Source organism: Ranitomeya imitator, chromosome 1, assembly GCF_032444005.1.
Source record: "Ranitomeya imitator isolate aRanImi1 chromosome 1, aRanImi1.pri, whole genome shotgun sequence".
Classification (NCBI taxonomy): domain Eukaryota; kingdom Metazoa; phylum Chordata; class Amphibia; order Anura; family Dendrobatidae; genus Ranitomeya; species Ranitomeya imitator.
The window spans coordinates 99,427,150-99,449,704 of NC_091282.1; the positions used below are offsets into that span (position 1 = coordinate 99,427,150).

Genomic DNA, 22,555 nt, shown 5'->3' on the forward strand with positions numbered 1-22,555 from the left:
GCTTGATCCCACAGGAATAGTGGGGCCCCGGGGTCCCTCCTGCAGCCCAGTGAAGCCCTAGTTCTGGAGCCACTAGGAGGCAGCATCACAGAATTGCTGACCTTTACTGGCTTCAATCTCTTCCTGCAGACTCAGAGCTCCGGTCACTGTTGCTGTTATGTTCTGGAGTAGGTGAGGGTGAGAGAAGATGGAGGCGGAGCCTCTGCTGGAGGCGGCACCGAGCTCTGCACAGAGCAAAAGCCCAAGTCCTTGTGCAGCGTCTGCTGCAGTGAGTGCGGCCACATCAGACAGGAGCGATGCAATCACCTCATAATGCCTCCAGACCAGCAGGAAAAGATGTGGGGCCCAAAGTGTATGAGACATGCTGACTGCGTGTCTGGTCAGTCTGGGCCCTCCCTCCTTACCTCTCCTCACCGGGCCCCTTACACATGTAATGTTTGTAATGCCCTGATGGCGGCCCTGCTGGGCATGCTCAGACAGAGAAAAGCAGGACTTAGAGCCAGAAACGTCCACTCGCCGCTGCCCAGCACTGGCTTCAATGGCAGAAGCAGGAAAAGCAGCAGTAACTCTTCGCACAGAGTCAGACTGAGCGAGATGCTGGGATCGACGTCCCTGCTGAGCAGACTCCACTGCGGCTGGAGAAGAATGGGAGACCACAGCGGAGACGGATCGAGATTCCCCCTGTGCAGCAGAGGAAACTCGACTCCTAACAGTGTGTCCTTCTAGAAGACAACTGCCGGAAAACTATTGTGCCCGGGATGCGGGGAGGTTGGCAACTCGGGTGTACTAATTTCCTCCTTAGGTAAACCTCAATTTTTCCTACCAGCCGAGATTCGTCTTGGTGAAAATAGGTTCAATATCTCTGCCTTTCTGGACTCTGGGGCAGGGTTTAATTTAATTGATGCTGGTCTTGTTCAGGCACATGGGCTTAAGACTCAAGAGTTGTCTAGACCCATACCTATAATTGCCATTTATTCTGCACCTTTGACCAAGGGGACTTTCACTCAGATCTTCCGTGGGGTGAGCCTACAAATAGGGGCGTTACACTCTGAGTCATTAGATTGTTATGTGTTGGGGGGTTTGCCGTCACCTGTAGTTCTCGGTTTACTATGGCTCACGTTACACAACCCGATGTTAGACTGGCAGACTCGGGAGATTACTAGATGGAGTGAGTTTTGTCAGGAACATTGCTTGGGTACTCGGCTGGCCGGATTGAGTTCTCAGGTTTAGCCAGAGTTCATCTCAGATTTTGAGGATGATTCTCTGAGGAGGGGAGTTGAGAGCTACCTCCACACCGTCCTTATGATTGCGCCATACGTCTCATTCCTGGTGCTAAACTGCCTAAGAGTAGGCTATATAACATCTCTGCCCCAGAGAGACAGGCCATGAAGGACTATATCACGGAGAGTCTGGCCAAGGGTCATATCAGACCCTCGTCATCACGCATTGCTGCCGGGTTCTTTTTTATTAAGAAGAAGCACAGGGGTTTACGCCCATGCTTAGACTTCCGTGAATTAAATCAGATTACGGTCCGGGATTCTTTTCCGCTCCCTCTTATTCTGGACCTCTTTAACCAAATTGTGGGGGCTAAATGGTTCTCCAAATTAGACCTCAGGGGGCATATAATCTCATTTGGATGAAGGAGGGGGTGAATGGAAGACAGCGTTTAATACTCCAGAGGGACATTTAGGAGAACTTGGTTATGCCTTTTGGGTTAAGTAATGCTCCTGCTGTGTTTCAACACTTTGTCAATGATATACTTAGTCACTTAATAGGTAGGTTTGTGGTGGTATATCTCGATGACATCTTAATTTATTCCCCTGACCTCGAGTCTCATCAGGATCATGTACGGCAGGTCCTTCAGGTACTCAGGGACAATAAACTGTTTGCCAAACTTGAGAAATGCATGTTCGCGGTCAAAGAGATTCCGTTTCTGGGTTATTTCTTATCCTCCACAGGTTTTCGTATGGATCCGGCTAAGGTCAAGGCGGTCTTGGAGTGGGATTGTCCTGAGAACCTTAAGGCTTTACAGAGGTTTTTAGGTTTTGCAAATTTCTATCGCAAATTTATTAAAGACTTTTCAGTGGTAGCCAAACCATTGACAGATATGACCAAGAGAGGCACGGATTTCTCTGTATGGTCCAGTGCAGCCAGTAAAGCTTTTGAAACTTTGAAAAAGTGTTTTTCCACTGCACCCATATTAATACAGCCTGACATCACTCAGCCATTTGTGGTAGAGGTGGATGCCTCTGAGGTAGGGGTGGGAGCTGTATTGTCTCAGGGGATTTCTCCGAGTAAGTGGCGTCCGTGTGCATTTTTCTCGAGAAAATTAACTCCTACGGAGAAGAATTATGACATTGGTAAAAGGGAGCTGTTGGCAATTAAATGGGCATTTGAGGAATGGCGTCATTTTTTGGAGGGAGCACTTCACCCTGTCATGGTGATCACAGATCACAAAAATCTGTTATATTTCGAATCTGCAAAGCGTCTTACACCTAGGCAGGCAAAGTGGTCTCTGTTCTTCACCAGGTTCAATTTCTACATTACATACCGGCCAGGAAATAAGAATGTCAAGGCTGATGAGTTATCCCATTGTTTCCCGGGGGGTGGGGATAATTGTGAACCAGGTCCTATACTGCAGAAGGGTGTAGTAGTTGCCGCAATTAATTCTGATCTTGAGAAAGAGGTGCTAGAGGCACAGGGGGACGCCCCAGCAGCCTGTCCGTTAGGTAAACTTTTTGTTCCAGCTAATCTGCGTCTCAGGGTCACTAATGAGCATCATGACTCGGTTTTGGCCGGACACCCTGGAAGTAAGGTTACCGCGGACCTACTCACTCTGCGTTTTTGGTGGTCTGGGGTAAGACATGATGTACAGGAATATGTCGCTGCCTGCAGTGTGTGTGCGCGTTCCAAATCCTCTAGTTCTCGCCCGTCTGGGTCTCTCCAACCTTTGGAGATTCCCAATAGACCTTGGACTCATTTGTCAATAGACTTCATCACTGACTTACCGGTTTCGGAGGGTAATACAGTTATTTTAGTCGTAGTTGATAGATTTAGCAAGATTTCTCATTTCATTGCGCTCCCCGCATTACCAAATGCTAAGACTCTGGCACAGGTCTTTTTTAAGGAGGTTGTGAGACTGCATGGTATTCCTTCGGATATTGTCTCAGACCGGGGGGTGCAGTTTATTTCTAAGTTTTGGAGGGCTTTCTGCAGCCGGCTGGGAACTCATTTGTCATTTTCTTCAGCTTTTCATCCTCAATCCAATGGTCAGACTGAACGCGTAAATCAAAAGCTTGAGACTTATCTCAGGTGTTTCATCTCAGAGAATCAGGAGGACTGGGTTAAATACTTACTGCTAGCAGAATTTGCTATAAACAATCGTACTCATGAGTCTACTGGTAAGTCCCCGTTTTTCGGGGCATATGGTTTTCATTCTCAATCTAGTTCATTTAATAGGAGGGATTCCTCAGGTGTTCCTGAAGAGGAGAGGTTTTCTTCATCCATCACTTCTGCATGGCAAGGGGTTCTTGAAAAATTAAAGAGTATGGGCTCCAGGTATAAGAATGCGGCTGATCGGAGACGTGTGGAAGGTCCAGACCTGTGTGTGGGTGGTTTGGTTTGGTTGTCCTCAAAAAATATTAAGCTGAGAGTTCCCTCATGGAAATTGGACCCTAGGTTCATTGGCCCTTATAGGATTGTGGCCGTCGTGAATTCCGTTGCTTTTCGGCTGGCTTTGCCTTAGTCATTTAAGATCCATAATGTTTTTCATCGCTCCTTACTCAAAAAGGTTGTGGCGTTATCTAATCAGTCCCCTTCACCTCCATCTCCGGTCCTTGTTGATGGAAATCTCGAGTTCCATATTTCCAGGGTTATGGATTCTCGTTTAGTTTGTCGATCTTTACAATATCTGGTACACTGGAGAGGGTACGGTCCTGAGGAAAGGACGTGGGTACCTGCTGCTGATGTCCATGCAGTTAGGTTGGCTCAGGCATTTCATACAGCTCATCCTGAGAAACCTGGTCCTGAGGTTCCGGAGGTCCCTCGTAGAAGGGTACTGTCACGGAGCTACCGCGACAAAGAGGTTCCAGAGAACCGCAGCGCTCTGGGCCTCGTTCACACACAGTTAACAGAAGCGCTTTACCTGAATTCTGACCTGGCTGCTTTGTGCCAGCAGTGCAGGAGTTAACCTTATTACTGAGTTGCTGAGAGCTGGGTCTCTCTCAGCTGAAGTGGATTTTGTAATTTGATCCTCTATATAGACCCAGTCCTGACTTCAGCTATTGTCAGTGATCAGTTCTACTGCCTGGCTTGGAGGTTGAAGGAGCGTTGTATTGGTGTTGGAGGTTTATTTACAGAGATTGGTGTCTGCTGTTTTGGTTGCATGTTTAACCTGTTTTCCTTCCTAGTTTATTCCTTCTCTTCCCTTCTCTGTGTTTCCTCTGTGGTTGTGTGAGCATTTGGTGAGTTTGAGACTTTTAGTTACCTTGTCTGTATACCCTGTTATTTGTTGTATTATTACACTGGTGCAGTTCACCTCCTTTGGGGGGAGAGGGGGCCACTGATAGGGCCTGTACAGGAGACAGGGAAACGCTGGCAGCTCGGGCCTCCTAACCATCATAGGTACCCCCGAGATAAGGGAAAGCCAGGGCCCCATTAAAGTGGTAGAGACAGGTGCGGGTCCCAGTACGCCATCCTGCCTCTTTTACGCCGCTTACGGCGTGACATATACTATATATAAGGGAGATGACAAACATGTATATACTGAGGAGAAAATGAGAGGTGTGAGGTGAAAATGAGAGATATTAGGTGAAAATGAAAAGGTGTGAGTGCAAAATGAGAGGAGTGAGGGAAAATAGTGGAGTGATCGGAAAATGGCAGATGTGAGGTCGAAATGACAAGTGTTAGGGGGAATGAGAGGAGTGAGGGGGAATGAGAGGAGTGAGGGGGAAAATAAGAGGAGTGAGGAGGAAAATAAGAGGAGTGAGGGGAAAATGAGAGGTGTCAGGGAGAAAATGAGAGATGTGAGGGGGAAAATGAAAGATGTGAGGGGGAAAATGAGAGACGTGATGGGAAAATAAGAGAAGTGAGGTGCTATAACTAACCACAGATATTTACTATGCCAAGGCAACGTCGGGCTCTTCAGCTAGTATATATATTATATACAACCCCTGGCAAAAATTATGGAATCACCGGCCTTGGAGGATGTTCATTCAGTTGTTTAATTTTGTAGAAAAAAAGCAGATCACAGACATAGCAGAAAACTAAAGTCATTTCAAATGGCAACTTTCTGGCTTTAAGAAACACTAAAAGAAATCAAGAACAAAAATGTGGTAGTCAGTAATAGATACTTTTTTAACTAAGCATAGGGAAAAAATTATGGAATCACTCAATTCTGAGGAAAAAATTAAGGAATCACCCTGTAAATTTTCATACCCAAAACTAACACCTGCAAATTTTCATACCCAAAACTAACACATGCATCAACTTAGATCTGTTCGTTAGTTTGCATCCAAAAAGGAGTGATCACACCTTGGAGAGCTGTTAAACCAAGTGGACTGACATGAATCATGGTTCCAACATGAGAGATGTCAATTGAAATAAAGGAGATGATAATCAAACTCTTAAAAGAGGGTAAATCATCACGCAATGTTGCAAAAGATGTTGGTTGTTCACAGCTGTGTCTAAAATCTGGAGCAGAGACAAACAACATGGGAAGGTTGTTAAAGGCAAACATACTGGTAGACCAAGGAAGACATCAAAGCGTGAAGACCGGAAACTTAAATCAATATGTCTACAAAACAGGAAATGCACAACAAAACAAATGAGGAACGAATGGGTGGAAACTGGAGTCAATGTCTGTGACCAAACTGTAAGAAATTGTCTAAAGGAAATGGGATTTACATACAAAAAAGCTAAATGAAAGCCAACATTAACACCTAAACAGAAAAAAACAAGGTTACAATGGGCTAAGGAAAAGCAATGGTGGACTGTGGATGACTGGATGAAAATCATATTCAGTGATGAATCACGAATCTGCATTGGGCAAGGTGATGATGCTGGAACTTTTGTTTGGTGCCGTTCCAATGAGATTTATAAAGATGACTGCCTGAAGAGAACATGCAAATTTCCACAGTCATTGATGATATGAGGCTGCATGTCAGGTAAAGGCATTGGGGGAGGTGGCTGTCATTACATCTTCAATGAATGCACAAGTTTATGTTGATATTTTGGACGCTTTTCTTATCCCATCAATTGAAAGGATGTTTGGAGATGATGAAATAATTTTTCAAGATGATGATGTATCCTTCCATAGAGCAAAAATTGTGAAAACATCCCTTGAAAAAAGACACATAAAGTCAATGTCATGGCCTGCAAATAGTCCGGATCTCAATCCAATTGAAAATCTTTGGTGGAAGTTGAAGAAAATGGTCCATGACAAGGCTCCGACCTGCAAGGCTGATCTGGCAACAGCAATCAGAGAAAGTTGGAGCCAGATTGATGGAGAGTACTGTTTGACACTCATTAAGTCCATGCCTCAGAGACTGAAAGCTGAAAGCTGTTATAAAAGCCAGAGGTGGTGCAACAAAATACTAGTGATTTTTTTTGTCTGTTTGTTTTTCATGATTCCATAATTTTTCTTCAGAATTGAGTGATTCCATAATTTTTCCCTATGCTTGGTTAAAAAAAATAACCATTACTGACTACCACATTTTTTGCTCTTGATTTCTTTTAGGCTAGGGTCACACTGGGTTATGGCGGTACGTTTAACGGACTACGTTACACCGCGGCATAACGCGGTGTAACGTAGTCCGTTAACACCGCCATTGATTGTAATGGTGAACGCATCGCTAGCGCACGCCCACATTGGGCGTGCGCTAGTGATGTGCTGTCATTTGAGTGATGGACCGCGAACACTGCTTGCAGCCTTCGCGGTCCGTTCATCACTAGCGCAGATCGGTGATCTGCACTAGCGGGATCGGCTAACGCGATCCCTTTTGGCACATTGCGTTAGCGCAGTCCGTAGCGCTATGCGCTAAACGGACTGCCCTAAGGCAATGTGACCCTAGCCTTAGTGTTTCTTAAAGCCAGCAAGTTGCCATTTGAAATAACTTTAGTTTTGTGCCATGTCTGTGATCTGCTTTTTTTCTACAAAATTAAACAACTGAATGAACATCCTCCAAGGCCGGTTATTCCATAGTTTTTGCTAGGGGTTGTATATACAATATGTGCAATATGTGGAAAACTACATGGAAAATCCCTTTATCATTTGCCCAGTTTTAACTTAATGAAAAAAGAAGAAATAAAAGTGAAATGACTTTTATAACTGTCATAGAAGTAGTTTCATTGTATCTGATGTAAAGTAAAGTAAACCTGACATCTCTATAATTGTGAGTGATTGCTAATTACATATTAGGGAAGTTACTGGTGCTGCACTAAATATTCAATCTAAAATGAGCAAAAGTATTTATCCCAGTTTCTGTGAATTTTGCAATAAATGGAAATAAAAAAGATTTGTTATAATATATGCTAACCGAAGAATATCTTATTATTGTAATGAAAATATTCTCAGGTTAGCCATGTCAATCTCAGAAGATTTCATTTACTGTGGTTATATCACCACTGATAAAAAAAAAGGGTTTTTTTGTTTAAAGGGAACACCCGCTTGAAAATAATAATTCATATAATTCTGATAAAATCTCTATATAAATGCTTAACTTTACTTGTCTTGTGCTGTAGTAAAGGGGCTTTACACTTTAGTGTATACTTGTTATGATGAGTCGGTTGTTCAACTACTATGACCCCTAGTGATAATTTGTAATTGGTGGTGTAAATCAGCAACAAGACTCCGATTTCTCTAGGGGAACCAAAGGTGACATCAAGCATTATAAGACGTCTAATGAAATCAAAGGAATGTCCATGTAATGCAAAGATGTGCCTGGTCCTCCAGACTAAAGATACTCATTGTAGCTGCTCCCCATACTGGCTAAAGGCTAATTTTCACCATCAAAACTTACCACTAGAGTTGAGCGACTTTTACTTTTTTAGGATCGAGTCGGGTTTCGCGAAACCCGACTTTGTCAAAAGTCGGGTCAGGTGAAATCGGTCGATTATTGCGAAAAGTCAGCGGCTGACCGAAACACGAAACTCAATGCAAGTCAATGGGGAATCAAAGTCGGCAGTGAGTGGAGGACAGGAAAACACCTACAGTGTTCATTTTAATGCCAAAAACATCAATTCTTATTTCTTAAGCTTGTCAATCTAAATTTACTTTATAATAATAGTTAGGCATTGAAAACAGGGGGTCATTTGGCTAAAGTTGTGGGGGGTAGGACTGGCTCAAGATTTTCATGGGCCCAGGAAACGTGGAATACTTCACGGCAGTGGAGCAGGGAGAGGTAAGTATTTCAACTTTGCAAGCGCTGTGATCCTGAGCAAGCAGGGGGGGCCCACTGGTTGGCACTTGGCACTCACACAGGGCCCCTCATAGTACGGCGGTGTGTTTGACGGCGGGTGGCGCCTTCCACTGCCAGAGACACTTTTGCGTACTATGAGGGGCCCTGTGCCAGTGACGTCGCCGAGTATGCACCCCACCTGATAAAGGAACCTGCACTTTCATCTGCACCTTTCTCTTTGTCCCCATGTAAGGTGGCATAGTATGCGGAAAGGGGAACCTGACTTTCTGCAGGGTCAGATTCTGACTGTGTAGAGTGCAAGGGGAATGTGTTATGACCTGGTGGCTAGGAGCACTCGGAATGACCTGATAATTAAACCTCATACAGGACGAGCTCTGGGATGTGGGAACTCTGCTGACCGCAATCCCTAATCCTATCACACACACTAGAAATAGCCGTGGAGCGCTCCTGACCAGACCTAGGCGCCTCGTCACAGCCTAAGAACTATCTAGCCCTAGAGATAGAAAATAAAGCCTACCTTGCCTCAGAGAAATTTCCCAAAGGTAAAGGAAGCCCCCCACATATATTGACTGTGAGTAAAGATGAAAGTCACAAACGCAGAAATGAAACAGGTTTCAGCAAAGGGAGGCCAGACTTACTAAATAGACAGAGGATAGGAAAGGTAACTTTGCGATCAGCACAAGAACCTACAAAAGACCACGCAGAGTGTGCAAAAAAGAGGGGCCTCTCTGCATCCCAGAGCTTCCAGCTAGCAAGACAAAATCATGAAAACCAGCTGGACAAGAAAACAGAACAAAATAAGACAATAAGGAACTTAGCTTCTGCAGGAGAAGGCAGGTCACCAGAGAGATCCAGGAGCGAACTGAACGAATGCAAAAACATTGACAGCTGGCATGGAGTAACGATCTGAGAGGAGTTAAATAGAGCAGCCAACCAAAGGATAAGCCACGTCACCTGTGTAAGGAACCTTAGAAGCAGCAGCTTCACTCATAGCCACCAGAGGGAGCCCATAGACAGAACTCGCCGAAGTACCATTCACGACCACAGGAGGGAGCTCAACAACAGAATTCACAACAGGAATGTAGTGGTCTGGGTCAATGTACCACCAGACTCATCTAGCAGTGGCTGGGCAATGGGCAGGATGAGGAGGAAACACAGATATAGGCCCAAATAATAAAGTAGGCTAAATGCAGTTCAAAATTGGTAACAGGACTAAACAGGCAGCATTGCTTTGTTCAGTGGAGGACAACTGTAATGACTTGCGCAGACAAAGTTTGTAGGCCCACAATAAAAAAGTAGGCTAAATGCAGCTCAAAATTGGTAACAGGACTAAACAGGCGGCATAGCTTTGTTCAGTGGAGGACAACTGTAATGAGTGGCACAGACACAGTTAGTAGGCCCAAAATAAAAAGTAGGCTAAATGCAGTTCAAAATTGGTAACAGGACCAAACAGGTGGCATTGCTTTGTTCAGTGGTGGACAACTGTAATGAGTGGCGCAGACACAGTTTGCAGGCCCACAATAAAAAAGTAGGCTAAATGCAGTTCAAAATTGGTAACAGGACTAAACAGGCGGCATTGCTTTGTTCAGTGGAGGACAACGCTAATGAGTTGCGCAGACACAGTTTGGAGGCCCACAATAAAAAAGTAGGCTAAATGAAGTTCAAAATTGGTATTAGGACTAAACAGGCGGCATAGCTAGGTACTGGGGTGGGCTCCTCTGCTGAGTAGCAGACAGTGGTAGTAAGCGCAAAGTATTAACTGGTCTAAATGGAGGCCAGGGCCCCTGTATATTTTAACTATCATCTATCATTTCAACAAATTTTTATTGGCAGTGCCATTGAAGGATTTAACAGCACAGACTACACAGTGGTGGAGCAGGGAGAGGTAAGTATTGCAAGTGGTAGAGCACTGTTCGAGCTGGGGGGGAACACTCTCTCATGGGTGGTGGTACTGGCACAGGGCCCCTCATATTACAACGGTGTGTCTGACATTGGTTGTGCACCACCACCGCCAGAGACACTTCATTGTACTATGAGGGACTCTGTGCCAGTGCCATCACCCAAGAGTGGGCGCACCCACCTGTCCAGGCAAACAGCACTCGCACGGGTGCTTGTGCCAGGTGGTGACCACGGCCCTGTGGGGGAGTCAGCCCCTTTAGAGAGGTATAAAAATGGCCTATGGTGGACATTCAGCAGCTGCAAATGGCGGAATTGGAGAAGTCAGTAAGAGGACGCCAAAAGCAAGACATTTTTCAGGCAAGCTAGGTGTCAGCAGGAGAAGGTGGGGCAAAATAATTTGAAATCCATGATTGGTTCATTTTAATGAAGGTTAGATCATCAACATTCTGGGTAGCCAGACATGTCCTTTTTTCGGTCAGTATTGAACCAGCAGCACTGAAGACTAGAGTTGAGCGACCTTGACCTTTTTAGAGTCGAGCCGGGTTTCGCGAAACCCGACTATCTCAAAAGTCGGGTCGAGTGAAATCGGCCGATTATGACGTAAAGTCGGGATCGACCGAAACACGAAACCCAATGCAAGTCAATGGGGCAGCATAGTCGGCAGTGAGTGGGGGCCAGGAGAACACCTAGAGTGCCCATTTTAATGTCAAAACCATCCATTCTTCTTAATGAAGCTTGTCAAGCGTAATTTACCTTATAATAATTGGAAGGCATTTGAAATTGGGGTTCATTTGGCTAAAGTTGTGGTGGGTAGGGCTGGTTCAAGTAATTAGTGGGCCCAGGAAATCTGGACCACGTCACGGCAGTGGAGCAGGGAGAGGTAAGTATTTCAACTTTGCAAGTGCTGTGAACCTGAGCAAGCAGGGGGGGCCCACTCGTTGGCATTGGCACTGGCACAGGGCCCCTCAAAGTACAGCGGTGTGTTTGCACGGCGGGGGCGCCTCCCACCGGCAGCAACACTTTTGCGTACTATGAGAGGCCCTGTGCCAGTGACGTCGCCAACTAGTATTCCTCCCCCCACCTGATGAAGGAACCTGCACTTTCATCTGCACCTTCCTGTTTGTCCCCGTGTAAGGTGGTATGGTATGCGGGAAGGGGATCCTTCCAGTAGACGGGTATGGCACCAGGAGATGGAACAGGATCCTTGATGCAAACAACTGGCTAAGACGATGGTGCAGACAACAAGGATTCGGATTCCTGGACCACGGTGTGAATTACTTGTACGATGGACTCCTCGCCAGAGACGGACTACACCTCAACAAACCTGGGAAACACACATTCGCCAGAAGACTCGCTACACTCATCAGGAGGGCGTTAAACTAGAAGAAGACGGGACGGGAAGAAAAACATTAGACTTGAACAAAGAAGATCCAGGAAAACATACTCAGAAGGGAGGTAAGAACATTTCTAAAACAATCCACAGCGAGGAGATTGGAACAAAACAAAATCCTCTAAACTGCATGCTTGCAAACGCCAGAAGCCTGACAAACAAGATGGAAGAACTAGAAGCAGAAATATCTACAGGTAACTTTGACATAGTGGGAATAACCGAGACATGGTTAGATGAAAGCTATGACTGGGCAGTTAGCTTACAGGGTTACAGTCTGTTTAGAAAGGATCGTAAAAATCGGAGAGGAGGAGGGGTTTGTCTCTATGTAAAGTCTTGTCTAAAGTCCACTTTAAGGGAGGATATTAGCGAAGGAAATGAGGATGTCGAGTCCATATGGGTCGAAATTCATGGAGGGAAAAATGGTAACAAAATTCTCATTGGGGTCTGTTACAAACCCCCAAATATAACAGAAACCATGGAAAGTCTACTTCTAAAGCAGATAGATGAAGCTGCAGCCCATAATGAGGTCCTGGTTATGGGGGACTTTAACTACCCGGATATTAACTGGGAAACAGAAACCTGTGAAACCCATAAAGGCAACAGGTTTCTGCTAATAACCAAGAAAAATTATCTTTCACAATTGGTGCAGAATCCAACCAGAGGAGCAGCACTTTTAGACCTAATACTATCTAATAGACCTGACAGAATAACAAATCTGCAGGTGGTCGGGCATCTAGGAAATAGCGACCACAATATTGTACAGTTTCACCTGTCTTTCACTAGGGGGACTTGTCAGGGAGTCACAAAAACACTGAACTTTAGGAAGGCAAAGTTTGACCAGCTTAGAGATGCCCTTAATCTGGTAGACTGGGACAATATCCTCAGAACTAATAATACAGATAATAAATGGGAAATGTTTAAGAACATCCTAAATAGGCAGTGTAAGCGGTTTATACCTTGTGGGAATAAAAGGACTAGAAATAGGAAAAACCCAATGTGGCTAAACAAAGAAGTAAGACAGGCAATTAACAGTAAAAAGAAAGCATTTGCACTACTAAAGCAGGATGGCACCATTGAAGCTCTAAAAAACTATAGGGAGAAAAATACTTTATCTAAAAAACTAATTAAAGCTGCCAAAAAGGAAACAGAGAAGCACATTGCTAAGGAGAGTAAAACTAATCCCAAACTGTTCTTCAACTATATCAATAGTAAAAGAATAAAAACTGAAAATGTAGGCCCCTTAAAAAATAGTGAGGAAAGAATGGTTGTAGATGACGAGGAAAAAGCTAACATATTAAACACCTTCTTCTCCACGGTATTCACGGTGGAAAATGAAATGCTAGGTGAAATCCCAAGAAACAATGAAAACCCTATATTAAGGGTCACCAATCTAACCCAAGAAGAGGTGCGAAACCGGCTAAATAAGATTAAAATAGATAAATCTCCGGGTCCGGATGGCATACACCCACGAGTACTAAGAGAACTAAGTAATGTAATAGATAAACCATTATTTCTTATTTTTAGGGACTCTATAGCGACAGGGTCTGTTCCACAGGATTGGCGCATAGCAAATGTGGTGCCAATATTCAAAAAGGGCTCTAAAAGTGAACCTGGAAATTATAGGCCAGTAAGTCTAACCTCTAATGTTGGTAAAATATTTGAAGGGTTTCTGAGGGATGTTATTCTGGATTATCTCAATGAGAATAACTGTTTAACTCCATATCAGCATGGGTTTATGAGAAATCGCTCCTGTCAAACCAATCTAATCAGTTTTTATGAAGAGGTAAGCTATAGGCTGGACCACGGTGAGTCATTGGACGTGGTATATCTCGATTTTTCCAAAGCGTTTGATACCGTGCCGCACAAGAGGTTGGTACACAAAATGAGAATGCTTGGTCTGGGGGAAATTGTGTGTAAATGGGTTAGTAACTGGCTTAGTGATAGAAAGCAGAGGGTGGTTATAAATGGTATAGTCTCTAACTGGGTCGCTGTGACCAGTGGGGTACCGCAGGGGTCAGTATTGGGACCTGTTCTCTTCAACATATTCATTAATGATCTGGTAGAAGGTTTACACAGTAAAATATCGATATTTGCAGATGATACAAAACTATGTAAAGCAGTTAATACAAGAGAAGATAGTATTCTGCTACAGATGGATCTGGATAAGTTGGAAACTTGGGCTGAAAGGTGGCAGATGAGGTTTAACAATAATAAATGTAAGGTTATACACATGGGAAGAAGGAATCAATGTCACCATTACACACTGAATGGGAAACCACTGGGTAAATCTGACAGGGAGAAGGACTTGGGGATCCTAGTTAATGATAAACTTACCTGGAGCAGCCAGTGCCAGGCAGCAGCTGCCAAGGCAAACAGGATCATGGGGTGCATTAAAAGAGGTCTGGATACACATGATGAGAGCATTATACTGCCTCTATACAAATCCCTAGTTAGACCGCACATGGAGTACTGTGTCCAGTTTTGGGCACCGGTGCTCAGGAAGGATATAATGGAACTAGATAGAGTACAAAGGAGGGCAACAAAATTAATAAAGGGGATGGGAGAACTACAATACCCAGATAGATTAGCGAAATTAGGATTATTTAGTCTAGAAAAAAGATGACTGAGGGGCGATCTAATAACCATGTATAAGTATATAAGGGGACAATACAAATATCTCGCTGAGGATCTGTTTATACCAAGGAAGGTGACGGGCACAAGGCGGCATTCTTTGCGTCTGGAGGAGAGAAGGTTTTTCCACCAACATAGAAGAGGATTCTTTACTGTTAGGGCAGTGAGAATCTGGAATTGCTTGCCTGAGGAGGTGGTGATGGCGAACTCAGTCGAGGGGTTCAAGAGAGGCCTGGATGTCTTCCTGGAGCAGAACAATATTGTATCATACAATTAGGTTCTGTAGAAGGACGTAGATCTGGGGATTTATTATGATGGAATATAGGCTGAACTGGATGGACAAATGTCTTTTTTTCGGCCTTACTAACTATGTTACTATGTATGTTACTATGTTACTTTCAGCAGGGTCACAATCTTGCAGTGTAGCGTGCACGGGAAATGTTGCGTTATGGGTCAATGTACCAGCAGACTCATCTATCACTGGCTGGGCAATGGGCAGGATGAGGAGGAAACACAGATATAGGGCCAAAGAATAAAGTGGGCTAAATGCAGTTCAAAATTGGTAACACAGGACTAATCAGGGGGCATTGCAGTGGAGGACAACTGGAATGAGAGGCTGACACAGAGAGTAGGCCCAAATCAGTAAGTAGTCGAAATGCAGTTCAAAATTGGCAACAGTAGTAAACAGGCGGCACAGCTTTGTTCAGTGGAGGAGAACAGCAAGGAGTGGCACAATATAATAGAACAACCTCCAGCACTCTCATAAGAAAAAAAGTCTTGTGTCAAGTGATAAATTCTTTATTATGATAATTGTAGTCATTAGTTCTGGGAGTTCACAGCCATGACAACAGGATATAACAGAAAATTTTCCCAACGTTTCGACCATAAAATGGTCTTTGTCAAGGGTACAATCTATATGAAAAAAACATAATACAGTATAAGTACAAAATTATATATAGAACAAAATACCTCTCATAATAAACATAAACTTCAATACTACTGTTACGCAATAATCTTACATATATGTGAACTCTCAAAAGAAAAAATAATAAGAAAAAGAGACTTGTATATATTAAAATGCGTATATACACATAAGATATAATATATTCAAACCAATAGATATTGTATGTGTTTCAATCCAGGATCTATATGGGCAAAAGAAAATCCGGTTCACAAAAACCGCTCTATCAAAATAAATAAATAATAATGATGAAACATGTAACCCCATAAGAGGTCAGTATCGTGAAAAATCTGGTAAGAAACTAGATACATTGACAAACCAATTGACAAAGTAATCGCACCGCAATCTACGGGTCCTAAGCAAATTACGTGGTATATCAGCCACAAAATAGATGAACATGAGGGAGCTAATGGAAATGTATCCCCAATAGTGGGCCCAAAGAACCGAAAGAAAGAGATAAATTGCAAACAAAAAAGTCCAAGTGTGCTAGTAGAAATAATAGTATTTACCTGTAACAGGAGCAAAGTTCCAAGCGGCCGTCCCAGAGCAGTGGTATACCGGCGTGAGAAAGGACCTTAAATAAGGCCGTGATGTAATATCCTCCTTGTCACGTGATAGAGCCGAGAAGACCCGAAACATGCCGAAGTGGAGTACAATGTAATGCGCATGCGTCAAAATAACCGAAGAGAGCCAAAAAAGAAAAAGAACGGCGCAAGCGCGGAAGAGTAAAGAACTACGGAGAAGTGCGCATGCGTCCAAGCATAAATCCGGAAACAGCCGAAAAGAGCCGAGGAGCGCAGAGGAGAAGTAGGAGAAGGAGAGACAATGTGCAGCCGCAGACGAATGGAATGCATGAGTTGCCGCAGATAATAAGGGAAAGGAGTAAGCACTATAAAGAGAAAGAATGTACAGAAAGGGCAAAAGGGAAAAAAAAGAAAAGAAAAGATGTGCCCAGGAAAAAGGAGGGGGATACATTACCAGTGCGTTACGAAACCTATAATAATGAAACAAAAGAAGCGAATTAATAAAATTAAAAACAGATTGTACAATGTTATATATATCAAATCACATATTTAATAGCTAATCTCATACTCCCTATTTAGCCCCCACGGTTCCAGTGTTTGTAGTGTGAAAATCCAATAAGATTCCCTGGATTTAAGTCTCTTAATCCTGTCTCCCCCCCGTCTGGACAAAGCTACGTGCTCTATCACCTGATACTTCAATTGTGACACGTTGTGTCCAGCAGTCGCAAAGTGTGCTGGGATAGGTAACATGAGTTTCTGACACCTAATGGTGGATTTGTGCTGAGATATACGGTCTCGGATATGTTGAGTAGTTTCCCCAACATATCCGAGACCGCAAGGACACTTGATCAAATATACAACATAAGAAGAATTACATGTAAAAAAGCCATTTATATTAAACAACTTTCCAGACCGGGGGTGTGAGAAGGTCTCACCCCTTGTAATGTTCGAACATTGCAAACAATGAAGACAGGGGAACGTGCCCCGTTTCTGTGTGGCAAGAGTCCTCTGTGTATAACTGGGTCTATCAGAACCAATGTCAGCTCTCACCAAGAGATTTCTAAGATTAGAAGGTTTTTTATAACACATAATTGGAGTGTCCTTGAATTCGGGTATATTCGGATAAGCCTTACCCAGCAAATCCCAATGACGTAAAATACAATTTTTTATTTTATAAAGATAAGGATGGAATGTGCTGACAAAGGGTATTCTCTGTCTCCCCAAACTTTCTTTATTCCTAGTGATATTAGTTCTGGCCTTCTGAAGTGTTCTCAAAGGATAACCACGTTGTAAGAATTTAACTGACATTTCCTGATGTCGTATAGCCTGTTTGCCTTCATTGGATATTATCCGTGATAATCGATGATATTGAGAGATGGGTAAAGACTGTTTGACATGTCGAGGATGACAACTGCTATAATGCAATAAACTGTTCTTATCGGTAGGTTTGCAATATAGATCCACATCAAGATTACCGTCAGCTTCCAATGTTATCATAGTGTCCAAAAAATTGATAGATGTTGTACTCTTTTGTATAGAGAACGATAAATTGGGAACACAGGAATTCATATCACTTACGAACTGAAGGAGAAGATCCTCATCCCCCTTCCAAATCATAAAAACGTCATCTATATACCGTTTCCAGTATATGGAATGTTTCTGAAATAATAGATGTGTGTAGACATAGGTCTCCTCAAAAGCCGCCATAAAAATGTTGGCATATGGTGGTGCCATATTTGAACCCATGGCCGTCCCAGTCTTTTGTATATAGTATTGATCACTAAACAAGAAAAAATTCTTGTGTAAAACAAGAACCAATAAATCCATACAAAATTGAAGTTGGTCAGGAGAAAAGTTTGTATATTCCGTTAAAAACCATTGGACAGCATCAATACCCCTTTGATGGTTAATACACGTATACAGACTATTCACATCTAACGTAACAAGTGTACACCCAGAGGCCACTGGAGTAATAGCATGTAATTTAGAAAGAAAGTCTGTGGTATCTTTAAGGTATGAAGAGATGTTCTGTAATAAGGGAGTAAGGATGCGGTCCAGGGTAATAGCAAGAGGAGAGAGAAGAGAATTCGTCGACGCCACAATGGGTCGTCCAGGTGGATTCATTAAATCTTTATGCACTTTCGGCAATATATAAAACACCGGTGTCATAGGTTGAGTATTAATAAGATATTCACTGAGTTTGACATCAATCATACCTTTGTCTTTATATTTTTCCACAGTCTGGCGTATCTCTCTCGCTATATCGAAGGTAGGATCTCTATCGATTGGTTGGTAAGTAGTCCTATCACTAAGTTGCATTTGTATAATGGAAGTATAATGAGATCTGTCCATGACAACTATAGAGCCCCCCTTATCGGCAGGTTTAATTATTATCCGCTTATTCTCTTGTAAGCTCCTCAATGCCTCTTTTTCTATCACAGATAAATTTCTATGAATGCGCATAGAGCCTTTTTGAATGGATTTTAGATCGGATTCAACATCCCTTTTAACCAAAGAAATGTATGTCTCGATAGGATGATAGACACGTGGAGGATTATAGGTACTTGGAATTCTGAGGCCTAATTGTTTCAAATGAAATACTGTTGTAGATTGACTAGGACCAGTAACATCAGTAATCCTTTCTTCAACTGGATTACTATCAAAGTGTACTTTGAGTCTCAAGGACCTGAAAAAACGATGTAACTCCTGATCTAATATGAAGCCGTTGAAGGAGGGGGTGGGGCAGAATGATAGTCCTTTTTGTAGGACATTGTACTCAGTGGGTGAGAGATTATAGGATGATATATTGTAGACAATCTGGTTGTCCCTACCTGCGATCGTGTGCGTATCCGTGAACCCTCGAAGATTGTGTTGTCTGCGGCCCCTCCTCGTCGGCTTTTTGTACTTCGCCCCCGCCTTTGTTCTAAAAAAGGAAGGGGAGTGCGTGGCACAAATTCGCTTTCGGAACCTGATGACGTTGAGGAGTTGCCACGACGGTAACTCCTTCTTTCCTTGAAATAATTTGAATCTCGCCATCTATAAACCTGTTCACGATGGTAGTCCTCAGCGTCGCTTAAGAATTTGGACCGTTTTCGCTCTTGGAGTTGGGATCTGAATTCCTCAATAGTCTTGTTAGTTTTCTGCAAAATAAAGTCAAATTTGTCAGTAGTTAACGTACTACTCAGTTGTTGTTGAATAGAGCTGATCTGTTCTTCGATCGTTGAAAGTTCCTTGTGGAGATACTCAATGGTAAGAATGATTATGTCCATCGAACATTTGTTCAAAATACTTTCGAATTTTTGACAAAAATCCGGTTTATCCTGGAAGAGTGTGGGTCTAAGGGAAACTCGAAGTCCTCTAGGTATCCTCTTGACCTTGTGATATTCCGCTAATGTCACATAGTGTAATTCCAGAGCTGTTTTTCTTCTTAGCTCTCTCTCCAAATCACGAGATCTGATCTCTTCCGAAGGGGTATGTAAAAATTCCCCTGGAATAGTGACACGAGAAATAATTTCTTCTGCCTCTGCTGGGCCATAAGATAAAGTATTAAAAGACATATCAGGTTTATAAGGTGCGGTGAATCCAAAAAAATTCAGTTATAAATGACCAGGGTCACACGCACACTTGATATACTGGTGCTTAGGAGGAAAAAAATGGTACAATATAATAGAACAACCTCCAGCACTCTCATAAGAAAAAAAGTCTTGTGTCAAGTGATAAATTCTTTATTATGATAATTGTAGTCATTAGTTCTGGGAGTTCACAGCCATGACAACAGGATATAACAGAAAATTTTCCCAACGTTTCGACCATAAAATGGTCTTTGTCAAGGGTACAATCTATATGAAAAAAACATAATACAGTATAAGTACAAAATTATATATAGAACAAAATACCTCTCATAATAAACATAAACTTCAATACTACTGTTACGCAATAATCTTACATATATGTGAACTCTCAAAAGAAAAAATAATAAGAAAAAGAGACTTGTATATATTAAAATGCGTATATACACATAAGATATAATATATTCAAACCAATAGATATTGTATGTGTTTCAATCCAGGATCTATATGGGCAAAAGAAAATCCGGTTCACAAAAACCGCTCTATCAAAATAAATAAATAATAATGATGAAACATGCAACCCCATCAGAGGTCAGTATCGTGAAAAATCTGGTAAGAAACTAGATACATTGACAAACCAAGCGAATTTGTGCCACGCACTCCCCTTCCTTTTTTAGAACAAAGGCGGGGGCGAAGTACAAAAAGCCGACGAGGAGGGGCCGCAGACAACACAATCTTCGAGGGTTCACGGATACGCACACGATCGCAGGTAGGGACAACCAGATTGTCTACAATATATCATCCTATAATCTCTCACCCACTGAGTACAATGTCCTACAAAAAGGACTATCATTCTGCCCCACCCCCTCCTTCAACGGCTTCATATTAGATCAGGAGTTACATCGTTTTTTCAGGTCCTTGAGACTCAAAGTACACTTTGATAGTAATCCAGTTGAAGAAAGGATTACTGATGTTACTGGTCCTAGTCAATCTACAACAGTATTTCATTTGAAACAATTAGGCCTCAGAATTCCAAGTACCTATAATCCTCCACGTGTCTATCATCCTATCGAGACATACATTTCTTTGGTTAAAAGGGATGTTGAATCCGATCTAAAATCCATTCAAAAAGGCTCTATGCGCATTCATAGAAATTTATCTGTGATAGAAAAAGAGGCATTGAGGAGCTTACAAGAGAATAAGCGGATAATAATTAAACCTGCCGATAAGGGGGGCTCTATAGTTGTCATGGACAGATCTCATTATACTTCCATTATACAAATGCAACTTAGTGATAGGACTACTTACCAACCAATCGATAGAGATCCTACCTTCGATATAGCGAGAGAGATACGCCAGACTGTGGAAAAATATAAAGACAAAGGTATGATTGATGTCAAACTCAGTGAATATCTTATTAATACTCAACCTATGACACCGGTGTTTTATATATTGCCGAAAGTGCATAAAGATTTAATGAATCCACCTGGACGACCCATTGTGGCGTCGACGAATTCTCTTCTCTCTCCTCTTGCTATTACCCTGGACCGCATCCTTACTCCCTTATTACAGAACATCTCTTCATACCTTAAAGATACCACAGACTTTCTTTCTAAATTACATGCTATTACTCCAGTGGCCTCTGGGTGTACACTTGTTACGTTAGATGTGAATAGTCTGTATACGTGTATTAACCATCAAAGGGGTATTGATGCTGTCCAATGGTTTTTAACGGAATATACAAACTTTTCTCCTGACCAACTTCAATTTTGTATGGATTTATTGGTTCTTGTTTTACACAAGAATTTTTTCTTGTTTAGTGATCAATACTATATACAAAAGACTGGGACGGCCATGGGTTCAAATATGGCACCACCATATGCCAACATTTTTATGGCGGCTTTTGAGGAGACCTATGTCTACACACATCTATTATTTCAGAAACATTCCATATACTGGAAACGGTATATAGATGACGTTTTTATGATTTGGAAGGGGGATGAGGATCTTCTCCTTCAGTTCGTAAGTGATATGAATTCCTGTGTTCCCAATTTATCGTTCTCTATACAAAAGAGTACAACATCTATCAATTTTTTGGACACTATGATAACATTGGAAGCTGACGGTAATCTTGATGTGGATCTATATTGCAAACCTACCGATAAGAACAGTTTATTGCATTATAGCAGTTGTCATCCTCGACATGTCAAACAGTCTTTACCCATCTCTCAATATCATCGATTATCACGGATAATATCCAATGAAGGCAAACAGGCTATACGACATCAGGAAATGTCAGTTAAATTCTTACAACGTGGTTATCCTTTGAGAACACTTCAGAAGGCCAGAACTAATATCACTAGGAATAAAGAAAGTTTGGGGAGACAGAGAATACCCTTTGTCAGCACATTCCATCCTTATCTTTATAAAATAAAAAATTGTATTTTACGTCATTGGGATTTGCTGGGTAAGGCTTATCCGAATATACCCGAATTCAAGGACACTCCAATTATGTGTTATAAAAAACCTTCTAATCTTAGAAATCTCTTGGTGAGAGCTGACATTGGTTCTGATAGACCCAGTTATACACAGAGGACTCTTGCCACACAGAAACGGGGCACGTTCCCCTGTCTTCATTGTTTGCAATGTTCGAACATTACAAGGGGTGAGACCTTCTCACACCCCCGGTCTGGAAAGTTGTTTAATATAAATGGCTTTTTTACATGTAATTCTTCTTATGTTGTATATTTGATCAAGTGTCCTTGCGGTCTCGGATATGTTGGGGAAACTACTCAACATATCCGAGACCGTATATCTCAGCACAAATCCACCATTAGGTGTCAGAAACTCATGTTACCTATCCCAGCACACTTTGCGACTGCTGGACACAACGTGTCACAATTGAAGTATCAGGTGATAGAGCACGTAGCTTTGTCCAGACGGGGGGGAGACAGGATTAAGAGACTTAAATCCAGAGAATCTTATTGGATTTTCACACTACAAACACTGGAACCGTGGGGGCTAAATAGGGAGTATGAGATTAGCTACTAAATATGTGATTTGATATATATAACATTGTACAATCTGTTTTTAATTTTATTAATTCGCTTCTTTTGTTTCATTATTATAGGTTTCGTAACGCACTGGTAATGTATCCCCCTTCT

The 22,555-nt window shown here is 42.4% G+C and overlaps 1 long non-coding RNA gene across 1 annotated transcript in view; it reads left to right on the plus strand.

Moving 5' to 3' along the window:
* Positions 1-22,555, plus strand: part of LOC138663106 (uncharacterized) — a 133,865-nt gene that overhangs the window by 88,739 nt on the left and 22,571 nt on the right. The window contains exon 2 of the long non-coding RNA XR_011318120.1: positions 18,063-18,114. This is a non-coding gene — a long non-coding RNA (uncharacterized lncRNA). The remainder of the gene's footprint in view (positions 1-18,062; positions 18,115-22,555) is intronic.